This window comes from Loxodonta africana, chromosome 22 (assembly GCF_030014295.1).
Source record: "Loxodonta africana isolate mLoxAfr1 chromosome 22, mLoxAfr1.hap2, whole genome shotgun sequence".
In the NCBI taxonomy this organism is placed as follows: Eukaryota; Metazoa; Chordata; class Mammalia; order Proboscidea; family Elephantidae; genus Loxodonta; species Loxodonta africana.
In genome coordinates, this window is record NC_087363.1 from 3,446,059 (window position 1) to 3,465,623 (window position 19,565).

At 37.4% G+C, this 19,565-nt stretch overlaps 1 pseudogene; it reads left to right on the forward strand.

Annotated features, from left to right (window-relative positions):
• The first annotated feature begins 10,457 nt into the window (after positions 1–10,457).
• Positions 10,458–11,445, forward strand: LOC100661976 (olfactory receptor 4P4-like; annotated as a pseudogene).
• The last annotated feature ends 8,120 nt before the right edge of the window (positions 11,446–19,565 follow it).

Sequence of the window (19,565 nt, forward strand, 5' to 3'; positions counted from 1 at the left end):
TGTTAGGTGAATTTCATCTCAATTAATAAAAATGAAAAATCCCAGCACCTTACCTGTCACTTGCATCACATCTCTTTTAACACAGGGAAGGTGCTCTGGTCAGCCCCCTGCATGTGCAATCTAGATGTGAAGGGATTTAAGGGCTGAAGAGACAATGCTGACCAATGGACATTGGATCGTGGGACATTCTCTCTTCCTCCTTCCAAGTGGAATGCCTGAGACACAATATTTTATATGCCTTTCTGGGACGATAATCCAGTGAGTGGAAGAAATATTTGCTTTTAATGCCAAAGAATAACCAGTTAGATAATTCACATTCTTATCTTCCCTGTCTTATTTCCATTTTATCTCACTCCTGACTTTTAGCTAATAAGGCTTTGCTCAGTCTCTGTTTCTTAGGAAACCCAGGTTTAGATATTTAATATCAGGAGTCACCCTAGAAAGCAGACCCTCGTGATGGAATTTTATTTTTTTTAAGAGTATACGGATCCCACTGCTGGTGGGAAGTGGCAATTGCAACCATATTAAACATATGAAAACTGTTGAAAGGAAATATACCAGAATGACAACAGGATTATACAGAGATTTTATATATATATATATGTGTGTATGTGTGTGTGTGTATATATATATATATATAAATAATATGTATAATATTTATAGGTGTTTGTGTACATGAATGTGAAGAAAACAAAAATCATCACAACTGGATCAATCAGCAACATCATGATAAATGAAGAAGAAATTGAGCTTGTCAGTGATTCCACTCTACCTGGATCCATAATCAATGTCCATGGAAGACAAAACCAAAAGCCAAATTTGTTGCCATCAAATTATTTTTTGACTCTTAGGGGTCCCAAGAATTATATTCCATAGGGTTTTCAAGACTGTGACCTTTCAGGAGCAGGTCACTAGGTCTTTCTTCCAATGTGTCTCTAGGTAGGTTCAAGCTGCCAACCTTTCCATTAGTAATATTGAAGAGGAAAATTAATAACACACCTTTGCTGTTGTTGTTAGGTGCTGTCGAGTCAGTTCTGACTCATAGCGACCTTATGCACAACAGAACGAAACAGTTGGATTTAAAGTTTTTCTTATTCATGAAACAAAATATTAACCATAAAAAAGCCTGACAGAAACTTCTCTACACCAATATAAATTTCTCTTATCCTGCTAAATGAGAAGAGTCAACAATCCATTACCTCCTAAAACAAATCTCAAAAAGTCTGTTGGCTGAAGTTGGGTGGAAGGCCAAATTATTAGCAGCCAGATCAGAAGTAAACTGATATCAGCTGATCTCAGCAAAACGAGAAGGCAGGTTTCAATCAATCATGTTAAGATTAGCAAATGTTTAATCTTCTGTATTCCCACTCTTCTCTTTATAAGCCTCATTATGCCTAACTTCTTTGAGTCACTTACTTTTGCTAGAATCAAAATGACCTCTTTATGGGCATATAGAATAACTCCTCAGAATAAACCTTAGGTTCAAATTTTGATGAGTTTTGATATTTTAAAGAGTAGTCAAACATTTAACAATTTGTGTCACCCAGCAACTCCGTGGTAGCAGCAGTCAAAAAACCAGCGATGCATTGTGTTGGGCAAATCAGTCACAAAATACTATTTTAAAGTATTAAAAGGAAAGTTGTCACTCTGGTGGCCAAGGTGTGCCTGACCCCAGCCTGGTATTTTCAATTGCCTAATACAATGAGGAAACCCTGGTGGCGAGGTGGTTAAGAGCTGCACTGCTAACCAAAATGTTGGTAGTTGAATCCACCAGGCACTCCTTGGAAACCCTAAGGAGCATTTCTACTCTGTCCTATAGGGTCACTATGAGTCAGACTCAAAGGCAACTTTTTTTTTTTTTCGGTAATATGTATGAGGAAACAGGATAATGAAAAGTGAAGACAGAAGAAATGTCGATAAGTTTGAATAGTGGTGTTGGTGAAGACTATAATATTCAGTGGACTGCAAACAAAACAATTTTAGAAGAAATACAACCAACCAGAATGCTCCTTAGGAGTGAGGATGCGGAAACATTTTCTTACTTTGGACAATTTATCAGGAAAGATCAATTGTTAGAGAAAGACATCGAGTTTGGTAGAGTGTCGATGTAAACGCATGAAACACTCAATGAGGTGGATTGACACAATAGCCACAATATTGGTACCAAGTATATTAATGATGACGAAAAAATTTCATTCTGTTATATATAAGGTCTTAATGAGTTGGAGTTGACTAACCGCCAACTAATAACAACTATCTATGTATCTATCTTCGTATCTATGTATCTACCTGTCTTAGTTATCTAGTGCTGCCATGATAGAAATACCACACAGGGATGGCTTTAACAAAGAGAAATTTATTCTCTCATAGTCTAGTAGATTATAAGTCCACATTCAGGGTGTCAGCTCCAGGGGAAAGTTTTCTCTTTCTCTCTTTGTTGACTCTGGAGAAAAGTTCTTGTCCACAATCTACCCCTGGTCGTGGAGCTTTTCAGGAGCAGGGACCTCTGGTCCAAAGGATGCGCTCTGTTCAGGCGCTACTTTCTTGGTATGAAGTCCCCAACTCTCTGCTTGCTTCCCTTTCCTTTTACCTCTGGAGAGATGAAAGGTGGTGCAGGCCACACCCCAGGGAAACTCCCTTCACCTTGAATCAGGAAGGTGACCTGGGAAAGGGTGGTGTTACAACCCCACCCTAATCCTCCTAACATAAAATTACAATCACAAAATGGAGGATAACCACACAATACTGGGAATCGTGACCTAACCAAGTTGACACATATCTTATGGGGGACATAATTCAAACCATGACACTATCTATCCATCTATTTATGCATTTATTATCTATCAATCTGTCTATACATACATATATGAATGTTTATATAATTTTGCATATTATAAAATATGTTGAATAAAAGTCATGCCTAAGGAGGAAAAAAAATCCCTGACAATATAAAGTGTCAAAGTGTTACCTTTAATTTGCAATATTTGGAATAATATGTTTTCAGTTATGGTTATCTGTGTTTTCTAAAATGTCTAAAATGTGGATTCATTATTTTTATTTATAGGTATTGTCTTAGTCATTTAGTGCTGCTTATAACAGAAATACCATAAGTTGATGGCTTTAACAAAGAGAAATTTATTCTCTTGCAGTCTGGTAGGCTACAAGCCCAAATTCAGGGTGTCAGCTTCAGGGGAAGGCTTTCTCTGTCAGCTGTGGAGGAAGGTCCTCATCAACAATCCAGTCTCCCCTTGGTCTGGGACCTTCTCCACATAGGAACACTGGGTCCAAAGGAAGTGTCCAGCTTCTGGCACTGCATTCTTGGTGGCATGAAGTCCCCACTCTCTGCTTGCTTCCCTTTACTTTTATCTCTTGTAAAAGGCTCAACGTATCTGTCAGTTCATTGTACTGTGGGGGCTTGCTTGTTGCTGTGATGCTGAAAGCTATGCCACCAGTTTTCAGATACCAGTAGGGTCACCCATGGAGCTGAGCTTCCAGACTAAGAAAGACTGGGAAGAAGGACCCAGGAGTCTATTTCTGAAAAGAATTATCCAGTGAAAACCTTATGAATAGCAGCAGAACATTGATATAGTACCAGAAAATGTGCATCACAGGTTGAAAGGCACTCAAAAGACGACCAGGGAAGAGTTCCCTCCTCAAAGTAGAATCAACCTTAATGATGTGGATGGATTAAAGCTTTTGAGACCTTCATTTGCTGATGTGGCATGATTCTAAATGAGAAGAAACAGATGTAAACATCCATTAATAATCAGAACCTGGTAGGTACAAAGTATGAGTCTAGGAAAATTGGAAATCATCAAAAATGAAGTGGAATGCATAAACATCAATATCCTAGGCATTAGTGAGCTGAAATGGATTGGTATTGGCCATTTTAAATTGGACAATCACATAGTCCACTATGCCAGGAATGACAACTTGAAGAGGAACGGTGTTGCGTTCATCATCAAAAAGAACATTTCAAGATGTATTCTGAAGTACAATGCTGTCAGTGATAAGATAATATCCATACGCTTACAAGGAAGACTAGTTAATATGACTACTGTTCAAATTTATGCACCAACCCCTAAGGCCGAAGGGGAAGAAATTGAAGATTTTTATCAGCTTCTGCAGTCTGAAATTAATCAAACATGCAATAAGGATGCACTGATAATTACTGGTGATTGGAAAACAAAAGTTGGAAAAAAAGAAGAAGGAATGGTAGTTGGAAAGTATGGCCTTGGTGATAGAAACAATGCTGGAGATCGGAGATCCAAAGATAGAATTTTGCAAGACCAATAATTTCTTCATTGCAAATACCTTCTTTCACTAACATAAACGGCAACTATACACATGTACCTCACCAGATGGAATACAGGGGAATCAAATTAACTACATCTCTGGAAAGAGACAACAAAAAATCTCAATATCATCAGTAAGAACAAGGCCAGGGGCTGCCTATGGAACAGAACATCAATTGCTCATATGCAAGTTCAAGCTGAAACTGAACAAAATCAGAGCAAGTCCACGAGAGCCAAAATATGACCTTGAGTATATCTCACCTGAAATTTAGACACCATCTCAAGAACAGATTTGACACATCTAAAACTAATGACTAAAGACCAGACAAGTTGTGCAATGACATTAAGGACATCATAAACAAAGAAAGCAAAAGGACATTGAGAAGACAGGAAAGAAAGAAAAGACCAAGGTGGATGTCAGAGGAGACTCTGAAACTTGCTCTCGAATGTTGAGCAGCTAAAGCAAAAGGAAGAAATGATGAAGTAAAAGAACTGAACAGAAGATTTCAAAGGGCAGCTCGAGAAGACAAAGTATTGCAATGACATCTGCAAACAGTTGGAGATAGAAAACCAAAAGGGAAGAACACGCAAGGTGTTTCTCAAGCTGAAAGAATTGAAGAAAAAATTCAAGCCTCAAGTTTCAATAGTGAAGGATTCTATGGGGAAAATATTAAACGACACAGGAAGCATCAAAAGAAGATGGAAGGAATACACGGAGTCATTATACCAAAAAGAATTAGTCAACGTTGAACCATTAAAAAGAGGTAGCATATGATCAGGAACCGATGGTACTGAAGGATGAAGTCCAAGCTGCCCTGAAAGCATTAGTGAAAAACAAGCCTCCAGGAATTGATGGAATATCAGTTGAGATGTTTCAACAAATGGATGCAGGGCTGGAAGTGATGACTCCTCTATGCCAAGAAATTTGGAAGGCAGTTACCTGGCCAAACAACTGGAAGGGATCCATATTTATGCCTATTCCCAAGAAAGGTGATCCAACCGAATGTGGAAATTATAGATCAATATCATTAATATCACAAGCAAGAAAAATTTTGCTGAAGATCATTCAAAAGCAGCTACAGCAGTATATCGACAGGGAACTGCCAGAAATTCAGGTTCCATTCAGAAGAGGACATGGAACCAGGGATATCATTGCTGATGTCAGATGAATGCTGGCTAAAAGCAGAGAATACCAGAAGGATGTTTACCTGTGTTTTATTGACTATGCAAAGGCATTCTACTGTGTAGATCATAACAAATTATGGATAATATTGTGAAGAATGGGTATTCCAGAACACTAAATTTTGCTTATGAGGAACCTATATACAGATCAAGAGGCAGTTGTTCAGACAGAACAAGGGGATACTGATTGGTTTTTTTAAGTCAGGAAAGGTGTGTGTCAGGGTTGTATCCTTTCTCCATGCCTATTCAATCTGTATGCTGAGCAAATAATCCAAGAAGGTTGACTATATGAAGAACGGGGCATCAGGATTGGAGGAAGACTTATTAACAACCTGCGTTATGCAGATGACACCAACTTGCTTGCTGAAAGTGAAGAGGACCTGTAGCACTTACTAATGAAGATCAAAGACCACAGCCTTCAGTACAGATTGCACCTCAACATAAAACGAAAACCCTCACAACTGGTCCAATGAGCAACATCATGACAAAAGGAGAAAAGATTAAAGTTGTCAAGGGTTTCATTTTACTTGGATCTACAATCAACAGGCATGGAAGCAGCAGTCAAGAAATCAAACGACACATTGCATTGGGCAAATCTGCTGCAAGGACCTCTTCAAAGTGTCGAAGAGCAAAGATGTCACCCTGAAGACTAAGGTGCGCCTGACCCAAGCCATGGTATTTTCAATTACCTCATATACATGTGAAAGCTGGACAGTGAATAAGGAAAACCCCAAAAGAGCTGACACCTTTGAATTGTGCTGTTGATGAAGAATATTGAATGTACCATGGACTGCCAAAAGAATGAACAAATCTGTCTTGAAAGAAGTACAGTCCTAATTCTCCTTAGAAGCAAAGATGGCGAGATTGTGTCTTACATACTTTGGACATGTTGTCAGGAAGGATCAGTCCCTGGCGAAGGACATCATGCTTGGTAAAGTACAGGATCAGCAGAAAAGAGGAAGACCCTTAACGAGATGAATTGACACAGTGGCTCCAACAATGGGCTCAAGCATAACAATGATGGTAAGGATGGCGCAGGACCACCCTGTGGTACATAGAGTCACTATGAGTCGGAACCGACTTGACAGCACCTAACAACAACAACAATAAGATCAAAGGCGGTACAGGCTACACCCCAGAGAAACTCCCTTTACATTGGTTCAGGGAAGTGACCTGGTCAAGGCTGTTACGTGTCACCCTAATCGTCTTTAGCCACAGGCAGAGGTTATGGTTTATAACACACAGGAAAATCACAAAATGGAGGACAACCACACAATACTGGGGGTCATGGCTTAACTAAGTTGACACATATTTTTGAGGGACACAATCCATGACAGGTATTTATATTAAAACAAAATTTGAATCAAGCATTTTATTCAAAATTATCTCTGCAGGTGTAGAGAGAATCCATGAGAAGAAAGGAATTTCAAAACAAGAGTAGAATATTGGTATAAAAGTAAAGTGTGCCTGGCCAAGGAGAAGGTATCTAAAATGACAGAAGTGATGGATCCATGTGAACTCTGTCAGATACTCTAAGGGAGTTTAGAGGAAGAGATGATTTGCTACCACTTATTTCAAGACATCTAGGACAAAAAGAAAATCAACCTGCCAATCCTAAATAAAATTTGAGTGGGTTGAAGCACTGGACTGAATTAACAAGAATTCCCTTTGTAGTAGTCTTGGTTTCCCTACATTCACAGCCTGAGGCAATACTTACATAAAAAAAAAAACAAAACATATGAGTGGTTTATTTGGGAAATAGTCCCAAGTGGTAGGAATGTGGGACAGGAAGAATAAAGCAGGGAAAGAGAGGCAATATGAAGATGAATCACATTGTTGGCCACGCCCTTGACGACTGATGTGTCTTCTGAGAGGCCTTCCAGGAACCTTAGGAAACTCATCTCTGCCTGAGGACAAAGAAGAGACGTATTTTTCTATCAGATTCCATTGTTCTTACAGGTCAAGTGTGGCTCAGCAGGCTGTAACTTCCACATATTTCCAGATTGCCCTTCCCCAGATGTCCCGTGGGTGCCTGTGGCACCCCAAGCTGCAGTCAGACAAGCCCAAGGCCACCACAGGAGTGTATTGAGCAGCGGCGAGCAGGCAGAAAGGCTGTAGTTCGCACCTGCAGAGAACCGCTGGCCTCTGCCAGGACTGGAGTGAGATGTGGATGAGCAGCGGCGAGCAGGCAGAAAGGCTGTAGTTCGCACCTGCAGAGAACCGCTGGCCTCTGCCAGGACTGGAGTAAGATGTGGATGAGCAGAGGCGAGCAGGCAGAAAGGCTGTAGTTCGCACCTGCAAAGAACCGCTGACCCCTGCCAGGACTGGAGTAAGATGTGGAGCCATTTGGACTGGAAATAATGCACAGGAAGCGGCTCCACGCACTTTTCAAACAACTTAAACCCGAACAAACAACTTGTTATGGGACAAACCAAAATTCACATCCTGGGCCCGATGTCCCTGCCCTAACGTTGCTTTGGCATTTTCCATTTTGCCTCTGCTCAGACCTCACCACCAACTGGTTCCTCAGAATTGGTCACAACGTAAAGCATTTGCTTTATGGCCTATCAACATCGAATGAATATGAACCATTGGTTTATGATCCAAATACACAAGATATAAAGATTTATTGACGTTGACATACCCGTGCGTTCAGAACTTGAGAAGCATGAGACCAATTTCAGTGGCACATTTGGCCAGCATTTCTTTTGGGAGATTTTTCTTCCCACAAAAAAAGGGAGAATGAAGAATGGGTAATTATATCTCAGTTAAGTCACTTTAAATTCCATGGAAAACTAAACACCAAACTTATTTGTAATTTCCACCCCTGAGACCGCAGCAGACACAACTTTTGGATAGGAAAAAAAAAAAAAAAAAGCATTTTCAACATAAATGTTGGTGAGGACATTTATTTCCTATTAGTTACAGAAATCTGGAGAGAATATTCCTGTCTTCAGGGAACAGTGAAGGACTACACCCAGGACCAACCAAGGCTGATTGGATGGTGAAATTTATTAATGTTTAGCGTGGAGAGTGTGGATGGTAAGCATTTATTCTGACTACACTGTAAGTTCAGGATGCTGTCTTTGACTCAGAGCTAAAAGAATTTCTTTATGAGGAAATCGCTTGGTAAGTGAAAATTCAACCAACTTATAGTAAAAAAAAAAAATTGCATTAAACAGAAGAAATTAAGTTTGCATTATCTATACATGCACATATATCTAAAAAAAATATAGATACTGCAAACTTAATATATATTAGATAATATAAATTACATTTTTTTCTCTCAAAATATGCTGATTTTAATCCTTCTGAAATGTGATTTGCCCTCTTTTTTACAAGCTTTTGCAAACATTTAAAAAATAACTTCCCACTATTTAAGTAAAATCCATTGAATGATTCCTGTCCTATCCTGGGGCAGATGTCAAAATAAAGCTTTTTTTTTTTTTTTGTATAATATCGGGAAACTCATGAAGGAAATAATGATTGTACTCGGTGCATATACGGGGCTTATTAATGGAGATATTGAAGAAGCTGATAGATGAATAAAGTGACTGACTTGCATTTTAGGTAAAGGAGAAAGGATAGCTATAGAGAAAAAGAGGCACAAGTCAAAGAAATCAAGGGATGCTCTAAAGTGGAATTCATTGCTCCCTTTCTACTTTGCTACTACTTGTGTGAGAAGCATACAGTAGGTAATTAATAGCACGATGTTATGGGTTTAGATATTTTAGTATCAGAGTCTCCGGGGCACCAACGTGGAGCGCATTTAATGAGTGCTAGTTTTTTTTTTTTTTTTTTTTTAGAGAGAATAGAATGTGTGAATTGTACAGAAAAAAGAAAGGCTTGCTTTTTTTGTTTGTTTGTTTTTTTTTTTTTTTTGCTAAGGTGCAGAGTTACGACTAATAAGAGAATACAGCTTGGAAGCTGTTGGCAAAATTTCATTTCTTCTCTCACTTTTTGGGTGAAAAAACATGGATTGCAGGAAGAACTAACATGAAAGTTCCTAGAATAATTCCGAGAATAGAAGAACTATCAGTCACTTAGGCTTCAAATGTTATCCTATCTTTTTTATTGCTCTCCATAATGTTGTTATCTTTTTTTTTTTTTTTTTTGTATCCTGGGTTTATCATGTTGTTAATATAGATTAAGCTTTTAACAGTGTCAGGGTTAGCATGAGTCAAACGTGATACTTACCCTGGATGTAAACAACTAAATAATCAAGATAAATAATATTTTAATGAAATATTTAATGATTAGTGTGCTTACCAACTTCTCATTAAACAGTTAGTACACATATTGTTTAAGACATTGCTTGCCAACCCCACAACTTGTCAACACTCTCCCTTCTCAACCTTGAGGTCCCTGTTGCCAGCTCTCCTGTCCCCTCCTATATTCTAGTACTTGCCCCTGGGCTACTGTGCCCTTTTAGCCTTGTTTTCTTTTACGGGACTGTCTAACCTTTGGCTGAAGATTGAATCTCAGGAGGGACTTCATTACTGAACTAAAAGGGTGTATGAAATATTTTTTTAAATGATGCAAAAATGCACAATAAATGGTATACCAAAATTTAAATAAAGACAGGATTTGAACCTACAATAGCACACTTGATCCTGGTCTTTTCTTCAACCTATCAGGATGACAAGCTACTCCAGGAAAAGAAATGCATTCTCTGTAAGCTCTCATTTGCATCTCAACCATAGGCTGACTGTAAATCTTAATTTTTGCCTTGAGCTATTATAACTATTACTGTCACTCCAATTCACTCTCCAAATAACCTGATTAGAACAGTAAGTTATATGGTAAACCTACCAGTACAGGGTTTAGAATTAATGACTTCAAATATAGTATAGGATAGCTGCATGAATAACTTCTTATTACTATACTCATTCTGATTCACACCATGCTTAGTGAATATTTCTGATGCTAACTTGTCACTTTTTTCCAGTTATACTCTCTGAGAATTCACTGCATCAGACCATGGAAAATATCAATAATGGCACTGAATTTATACTTTTGGGGCTTTCCCAGAACAAGACAATTAAAAGTTTGTGCTTTCTATTATTCTTATTTTGTTACATAGGTATTTGGATGGGAAACTTGCTCGTAATCATTTCCATCAGTTGCAGTCAGCTAATAGGTCAACCCATGTATTCTTAATAACCTTGCTTTCTCAGACCTGTGTTATACCTCAATGGTGATGCCCAAGCTTTTCACCGACTTACTGAAAGAAAGGAACAGAATTTCTTATGCTAGCTGCATGGCACAGCTTTTTTCTCTGCACATCTTTGGTGGGGGGGGGGGTGTTGAAATCTTCATCCTCACAATCATGGCCTATGACCGCTACGCAGCTATCTGCAAACCCCTGCACTACACTGTCATCGTGAGCAGGAGGAGGTGTTATGTATTCGTCTTTGCTTGCTGTACTAGGGCATTTCTGCATTCCTCTGTGCAGTTCCTCCTCACTATCAACCTACCCTTCTGTGGTCCCAATGAGATAGATCACTACTTCTGTGATGTCTATCCTTTGCTGAAACTGGCCTGCACTAACACATACAGCGTAGGGATCCTGGTAGTCGCCAATTCAGGCATGATGGGTTTGGTGAATTTTGTTGTCTTGATGCTGCCTTACTTCTTGATATTGTACACCATCAGGGTCTATCCTGCCAAAAGCTGCAGCAAAGCTCTTTCCACTTGCAGTTCCCACATAACCGTTGTGGTTATATTATTTGTGCCTGTCCTGTACGTTTATATTAGACCAGCTGTAACTTTTCCAGAAGACAAAGTGTTTGCTCTTTTCTTCACCATCATTGCTCCCATGTTCAACCCCCTGATCTACACTTTGAGAAACATGGAGATGAAGAATGCCATGAGGAAAGTGTGGAGCCAGAATCCACTTTTTATTGGAAGGCAAATGTACTTACTGAAAAGTATGTTTATTTCGCACTGCACACCCTATTCAAGTTAGTTTGCCCCATCTTAGTTTTGTTAAAGCAGGAACTGACCATAAGAAACATAAGCATAGCCACTGACATCAGTTCATTAATATTATAATTTACCTTGAACTACTTTCTTGTTTCTTTATTGATCTGTGTCTCTTATTTAAATTGTTCCTGGTAATTTGAGTTCAACTTTTAAACTTTTCTTTGGTATTTTTTTCTTTGGGTTTTGTTCATAGGTTGCTAGTCAGAGCCCACATTTCTAACCTCTCTGCTTTGGTTCCAGTGACTATCCAAAATTACGTATGCTCCATTGGTATCTTCCAACCCAGGTTTAAACGGCCCATAGGGTCTACTGGCCCAGGGGTTAAGTGCTCAGCTGCTAACCAAAGGTCAGTTTTTCGAAACCACTAGCCCCTCCATGGGAGAAAGATGTGATAGTCTACTTTTGTGAAGATTCCAGCCTTGAAAACTGTATAACGCTATTCGTCTGTGGCCTGTAAGGTCACTAAGAGTAGAATTCTACTTGACGGCATTTTGTTTGGTTGTGGATGTATTGTCTATTATTCTCTCTGCATACCCCATCAAAAAGGGAGCCTTGGAAATTTAGAACCACTTTTTTCACTTAGTTCCCGATTTTCTACGGTCATTGAAAAAATGCTAAAACCAGAAATATATATATATTTATGTAGTGTTTAAACAATCAAATACCATTTATGTAAGAAATAATAACTACATAGAAAATTCAAAAGTATTTTTCCTAAATAATAGTGATGAAATTAAGTATTGTGCTTACAAAGGAAACTTCTTAACCTTGCTTTATTATTGTTGTAATTATTACTAGTATCTGTAAATGAACTTTTGGAAAATGATATTTAAATAAAGATTTTAACATAAATATTTTACTTGAATTTTCTTTGCACTCTAAAAATATTTTTATAATCTAAGAATTATAAGCATAACAATTTTGCCACTTATCTTCATACATGTTTAAGTAACCTTATAATGTAACATCATAATAACTTATTTCAGTCAGCACAAGGTATTTATTAAAATATTTTTCTCCTAAAGAAAAGCTACAGAAAGTCTAGTTTTGAAATGATGACTTAATTATCTACATTATTTTACTGATGAGTAAACAGAAACTCAGAGGATTAAAACTTTTCCTAACATCAAACTAAAAACTCTAGAGGCAGTTAAGTAGTCAAGTAAAGAAAAAACAACAAAAACAAAAAAGAAACAAACAAAAAGCCCATCTTATATTTCTGTATGAGAAAGTGTAGCTCACAGATCCACATTACTGAATGTGCTCTATATATTTTGTCAATATTATTCTACAATTTTTTTCAGCTTGAATTTAGATAAATGAAAATATTTTACTTAAAACTTTTTATTTATCTGCCTTGAGCATTGTGTTGTTTTAAGATCTATCTATATGGGATGAAACTGACATCAGCTTGCAATATTAGCTAAGAAACTTAGGGTGCAGTGAGTTTATATTAACAGCGGAGCAGCAGCTCAGAAAAGGAGAGGGAGAATGGTTGTACTACACGAAGAAGGCAATCAGTGTCACTGAAATAAATGTACATGTAGAAATTGTTGAATTGGTATATGTTCTGCTGTGTATATCCTCAATAACAACAAAAATACTATAAGCTATATAAAATATTTTACTTAAAAATATTATGTATTTTGATAAGTTTCCAGTGCACTGTCCTTATTAATCATATAGATCGAAAGTCAAACCAGCCAGGGTAGCAGCATCCATGGCATATCAAGCAGGACAATGGAGGCAATTTTAGGCATAATGAACTTGTGAGAAAGAAGTATGACTCTTGGGAAAATTAGTAGGCAAGAGAAAAAGGGGAAATGATTTAGATGGCATGGGGAATTATGTTCTACACAGCATCCCACCCAGTGCTGTAGTACGCATGTGAGATGTTTTTCCTCTCTTTGCGAATTTCAGCTGTCAGTTGCCTCTGATAGATTAAGTATCTTGCAGGCTGGATAGTTGAAGCACATCTTAACTATTTACTAGCTTTATGACCATGAATAATTGATATTATTTGTAAGATGTGACTTTACTATAACAACATAACTGTATTATAAAAATCACCCAAACTAACAAAGAGACATATTTGTAAAATGGGTACATATTTCTAGGTCATGGGGTTATACAGAGAGATCCTGGGGGACGGAGGATTCATTAGCCTATGATTTGCGAGACTTGAATTCCTTTTATTGCAACTATTCAATATTTCGTTTCCTATAAAATTACATAGTGATTAGTGTTATGAAAGCATGTAAAGGTGATTTAAGATGGAAGGCTTTAAAATAGATTTTTAAATGTATAAAGGGGTATACACTGTCAGGGCATTTTGCCATCCAGATTTTTCCAAAATCATCTAAAGAACCTTTAGAAAAAAAAGAGAATTTCAGTAAGAAATTTTAACTTGATGTGTCTGTGTGTGTGTGTCTGTGTGTGTGTGTGTGCACGATTTGAGTATTTTTAATGTAAGTTGTCCGTTTTTCTTGTAAGAAGAGACCTCATGAATAACAGCCCTATCATATATGCAGATTCTGTTATAATACCAGGAAAAGAATATGTAAATAAACCTAAATCACTCCAAAAGCCTTGGGCCAGTACTATGTTTCCTGTTTCTTCAGTGTCTGGGCTGGCTGACTTGGCCGTTGACTGATTGGACCGTGGGAGAAGCCTTTCTTGCCCACAGTCATAGGTATGAAGCCAGCGTGTACAGAAGTAGAAAAATCAGTGAAGTGGAATGAATGACAACATTATGGTGATTTTTAATGTCCAAATGTGTTACTAAAATATATGGATGATTACATTAGTGTATGAGAATCAGAGTTATGCAAAAAAAAATTCATACCTTAATTTGATACATAATTATTGAGTTTCTAATATATGTAATAAAGTTTGCTTGTTACTAGGAAAAGAGCAGTGAAATAAACATGACATGACCCCTACCTTCATGGAATTTAAAATCTAGTAAAGAATAAAACTAGGGAAGCAAGTCAGGAAAGGAACTGAAAGAGGAACTTCAGTGATGGCAAGCTGTAGATCAAGGCTTGGCTTTTTTTACATGGTCTGGAGTTATCATGAGATGATAATTCATGTGAGTCTTATTTTGCCCTTCAAATCATTTGCTTTCTTTCCACAAACATCTGATTGCAACACACTTGCCTTATAGCATTTTCATCTCCATGTTTCTAAGTATGTAGACAAGAGGGTTGAGCATGGGGACGATAATTGTGTAAAAAAATGTAAACACGTTATCTTCTGGAGAGGTTGTTGCAGGTCTTATAATTACAAATGACAGATGCAAAAAAAGCAGATTGCAACAGTGATGTGGGAACTGCAAGTGGAAAGTGCTTTGCAGTGGCTCTCTGCAGAATGTGCTTTCAAATTATACATTATCATAACATAGGAGGCCATCAAAAATGGGAAGATCACCAGTCCCATTAGACCAGAGTTGGCAATGACTAAGAAAACAATTTTATGTGCTCAGTGCAGGCCTGTTTCAACAAAGAGTAGACATCATAGAAATAGTTATCTAATTCACTGAGGCCACAGAAAGGTAAAGCAATTGTTAAGAAGAAATAGACCAAGGGAATGCAGAAACCCCCCAGCACACATGACACTATGACAACTGAGTTACATTTTTGCCTGTTCTCATGATGACATAGTGCAGTGGTTTGCAGATGGTGATGGACCAGTCATAGGCCATTCCTGTGAGGATGGAAGCCTCACAGGGCACCTGTGAAAAAACACATGGTAAAAAGTTGTGTCATGAAGTTTTTATAGGAAATGATCTTCCTTCCTGTCAGTAAATTGGTCAGTAGTTTGGGTGCCACAGTGGAGGTGTAGAAAAGGTCTGAGAGAGCAAGGCAACTAAGAAAGAAGTACATGGGCTGGTTAGTTAGTCAGCTGCTTGAGGTAGAAATCATAATAACCCGATTTCCCCACCATGTAGAAAGGTAACATAGTGCTACCAGGGCTCCTTAGCCTGAAATTGTCATTATTATTAGGGAGCTAGAAATATAGGTGGGAGTTTATACATGATGAATCATTCATTGGTCTACTAGGAAGGTGACATGAAAAAGAGGAATTGCCAAGAAGGAAATAAAGCCTCTTCTGTGGCTTTGGAAATGGAGAAAATTGGAGATTCATACAATTATTTAGTGACTTTTTTGGTTAGAATATCAGAAAGCATTGAAGTAGCAGGGATATTAATTTTCTATCAATAAATGCAAACTGATTGGCTTTTTCTGAGCTCTCCAATAACCTTAGTTTCTGCAAAGGCTAAATTTCATGTTTGAGACATAATATCTTGTTTTATTGTCAGGAGAAGGATACGGGGGAAATAATTCAGATTTTTTTTTTCCTGTGCACATGATTAAAATAATGGTTTTATGTTCTTTCAAATTAAGATGCCGTTACTTTAGCAGCTGTACAAAAATGTATTTTAATTATTATTTAAAAAATTAAAAATAGACATTTTATTTATAGGTGAGGAGATATTTATACAGTAAAATTGGAGGTGTGCTAAGAACCCTTCCTTCTCAATGGTTCACCTATAAAAAAAAAATAGCTAATTCTAAACCATAAAATTTTACCACAGAAATAAATTCATTTGTTTTGTTAAATTTGTATTTAAACCTCTGGACCTGCTGGAGTCAAAAAGGCTCTGTAAAGAGTGAAAGCCTTAAAGCAGCTTAGATGCTTCTACCTCAAGCCCCATTTTGAATGTCCTATCACTCTTTGTTATACACAAAAAACATTTCCGCTAGCATAGGTGTTTTGATTTGTGTGCTTGCTCACAAGTTTTAGTTCAGACATTAAACAGACTTTGCTGAAGAGACAAATTAAACGTTTAGGGTTTTGTACATTTTGCTCTGCATGACCTAATTATGAACAGTGGTTTCTTTTGCTCCTTTTTTTTTCTTTTTCTTTTTCTTTCTCTCTCCCTGCCCTTTGTTTTCTATAAAAACAGCCAGCTTGCTTTTGTTCAGGGAAGTACCTCCTAGTTTTTCCTGGGAGATATACTTCCATCCATGGATCTTTTCTGAAGCCAGATAAACTGTATAAAATCACCTTGTAAAAAAAATATGTATGTGTATATACATATACATATTTAACAGTTTATGGTTCCATTTTCAGTGCAATGGAATTCTTTGATTTGGAGGAAAACATAGTTAACTTAATCCATAAATAGAGAGGTAAGGTTGGGATTTAAAATTAAATTGATAAGAAAATATAGCTACAAAATTAGGACAGAATATGTATTACAAATTTTAAGGAAAGGGGTAAAAAGCTGATGATGTATTCTGAGGCCTAAAATTATACAGCTAATTGGATGATGTGGTCATCAATTTTATGTTATGTTTCCAAATTATCAGAAGGTTTGATCAACACCAACTGCAATGGCTAAAAAAAAAAAAAATTGTTCCTGTTAATTTAATATAATATTTACTGATCGATATAGAGATTCAAACTGCCTTTATTCTATATGCGTATTTTGACAAAAATCCATTCTATTTAGAATGAAGGGATTCGACTAGTGGATCTCAAAGTTCACTTCCTAGTCAAAACAAATTTAGGATTACACAATTTTATTTTCTATATGGCAGTAAATTTTATTGTGCTGTGCTATTGACAACTGTTAGAATATTAATTTAGTAACAGTAACATTTAGATAATAAATTCAAACATTAATGCTTCCATAGTTTATAAAATAATGGTCATTTGTCGATTTGTTTGAGCTCCACAACCATTTTTGGCAAAGTCTGAGCAGGTTACCCCATTTTACAAATAAGGTAAATTCAGAGTGGTAAAATGAGAAGTATCCAAATTTGTACACTGTGGTGTAACTCAGTAATCGAGTCCAGGTCCCAATTATTTGTCTTCCCATAAACATTTCCCCATAAACTATCCATGAACTTTCTCTTTGTATTAGGCAGTATTAGGATTCTTTAGGGTTTTATGGCAAACCGATAAATTGTTACAAAAATATGGAAACAGAAATGCACTTCCAATTCCAAAAACTGTGAGAAAATTGACTTGAAAAATAGGATATGCTGAGCCAAGAGGCAAAAATAAAAAAAAAAATGTAAAACTGTCTTCTGCTCCACTTTTTAACTATCACTTTATTCTGGTGTTCTTTTAAGTATATAATTTTCATTGAACTACCCGTAGAAACAGGAGCTCCTGGGCGGCAGAACCCTTCTTGCGTTGGACTACTAGCCCAAAGGTTCTGAACCTACCCAGCAGGGCCTTGGATCCCTGGTGGGGCAAAGGTTAAGTGTTCAGTTGCTAACCTAATGGTTGGAGGGAGATTCAAACCCTTCAGAGTCGCCACAGGAGAAAAGACCTGACGAACTACTCCTGTAAAGATTACAGCCTAGAAAACCCTATGGAGCAATTCTATTCTGACCTACATGGTCACTATGTGTTGGAATTGACTTGTGGTCACAAAACCACAACAGAATTGCCTCAGGAGACAAATTGGCAATCTGCTTTTGAAAGGTCACAGCCTCGAAGACCCAGTGGAGCAGTTCTACTCTGCACATACGGGGTCAAAATGAGGAGGTGTGGGCTCCAGGGCAACTACCAACAGCAGCAACAGCCTGTAGAAAGAAAGAAATTTCGGTTTTAAAATGTCAGCGTTTTACCCTCACATATCGTTGTGAAAATGTCAAACAAGCAATCAAAGAAATAGCCAAACCAATTATATAGACCCCTTACAGAGAACTTTTATCGTGTACTTTTTAAATATGTATTTATCATCAAGTAAATTTTTCATTTTATTTTACAATAAAATAATTTTAAGGTAGCATACATTCCACTGTGAGGCACTGGCGGTTCAGTGGAAGAATCCTTGCCTTTCACGCTGAAGATTTGACTTGAGTTTCAACCTGTGCATCTCAGCACAGCTACCGGCTTTCTCTCAGGGGAGGCTTGAGTGTTGCTATGATGGCTAACAGGTTTCAGCTGAGCTTCCAGGCTAAGACAGATTAGGAAGAAAGGCCTGGCTGTCTGCTTCCAAAAATTAACTGACGAAAATTCTACGAATTGCAAAGGAACTGATACCCCAACAATCGTGAGGATGTCGCACGACTGGGCAGAGTTTTGTTCCATTGTTCATGAGGTCACCAGGAGTCAATGCTGACTCACTGGTAGCTAACAACCACAATATTTTCAACTAGTGAGCACTGCTAAAACTTTGAATTTGCTTCTACATCATTAAACAAAAACTTGCATCTTTAACAAATTTTGAGTTAGTAAGAATTCAGAGTTACATCTTTTCTAAAACTTAGATGTATGCTCCACTGGAATTGGAAAACGATTAGTGCCTAGTTTTTTTTTTTTTTAATATGATTGAATGAGTACATTCATTCATATGAATATCAATATCTAACATGATGTCCTGAAATATCTAAGGAAATCATCATGAGACTAACCAGAAAAAATACTCTTATTAAATAAAGATTTTCAGTTTCTGAAACATGGCAATCAGTTCAATTGAACATACTTTTTAAAACATGTGTTGTATCATCAATATTATACAAAAACGTTTCTTACAGTGACTTATAAATTACAGCTTTTTAGGTGACCGCTATTTATTTTAACTGCATTAGATCAAGGAAAATAGGAATAAGGTCACTGTTTACTCTGTTGGGCCTTACCCAAAATAAGAACTTTGAATTCTCTGCTTTGTGTTACTCTTATTTTGTTACATTGCTATTTGGATGGGAAACTTGCCCCTAATGGTTTCTATCACATGCAGTCAGCTAATTGACCAACCCATGTATTTCTTCTTTAATTACCTCTCTCTCTCCAACCTTTGCTACACATCCACAGTGACACCCAAACTGATGACTGACTTTCTAGCAGAAAGGAAGACCATTTGTATAATAATTGCATGGCACAACTTTTTATCATTCACTTCCTTGGAGGCATCGAGATCTTCATCCTCACAGGGATGGCCTATGACCACTACGTGGCCATCTGTAAGCCCCTGCACTACACTGTCATCATGACCAGGCAGAGGTGTAACACAATCGTCATAGCTTGTTGTACTGGGGGGTTTATACACTCTGCCAGTCAATTTCTTCTCACTACCTTCTT